This window comes from Solanum tuberosum, unplaced genomic scaffold (assembly GCF_000226075.1).
Source record: "Solanum tuberosum cultivar DM 1-3 516 R44 unplaced genomic scaffold, SolTub_3.0 scf00018, whole genome shotgun sequence".
Classification (NCBI taxonomy): Eukaryota; Viridiplantae; Streptophyta; class Magnoliopsida; order Solanales; family Solanaceae; genus Solanum; species Solanum tuberosum.
This window is the reverse complement of record NW_006238944.1, coordinates 778,112-778,943: the sequence shown is the minus strand read 5'-3', so window position 1 is coordinate 778,943 and position 832 is coordinate 778,112.

Sequence of the window (832 nt, the reverse complement as noted above, 5' to 3'; positions counted from 1 at the left end):
AGCTCAGTGTTCAGTTTCAGGATCTCTTGGGTAAGGGATTTATCAGACCTAGTGTATCACCTTGGGGCGCTTCCGTTCTTTTTGTTAAGAAGAAGGACGGTACGATGCGCATGTGGATTGACTATATGCTGTTGAATAAGGTGACAGTGAAGAATCGTTATCCTCTACCTAGGATTGATGACCTATTTGACCAACTACAAGGAGCTTCAGTGTTCTCTAAGATTTATTTGAGGTCCGGTAACCACCAGTTGAGGATTAGGGCAGCGGACATCCCTAAGACTGCATTTAGGACCCGTTATGGCCATTATGAGTTCTTGGTGATGTCATTTGGGTTGACTAATGCCCCTGCCGCCTTTATGGACTTGATGACACGCGTGTTCAGGCCTTATCTTGATTCCTTCGTCATAGTCTTCATTAATGACATTTTGATATACTCGCGGAGTAGGGGTGATCATGAGCAGCATTTGAGAGTTGTGCTCCAGACTTTGAGAGATCAGCGGCTTTATGCCAAGTTCTCAAAGTGCCAGTTTTGGTTAGACTCTGTAGCGTTCTTGGGGCATGCTGTATCTAAGGAGGGCTTCACGGTATATTGTGACGCATCCGGCGTAGGTTTGGGTTGTGTATTAATGCAGCAGGGCCGGGTTATTGCCTATGCGTCGAGGCAACTTAAGATTCATGAGCGCAACTACCCCACCCATGACTTAGAGTTGGCAGCGGTAGTTTTCACACTTAAGATTTGGAGGCACTACTTGTATGGAGTTCGATGTGAGATCTATACCGATCATAGGAGTCTTCAGTACATCATGAGCTAGAGGGACCTTAATTCGAGGCA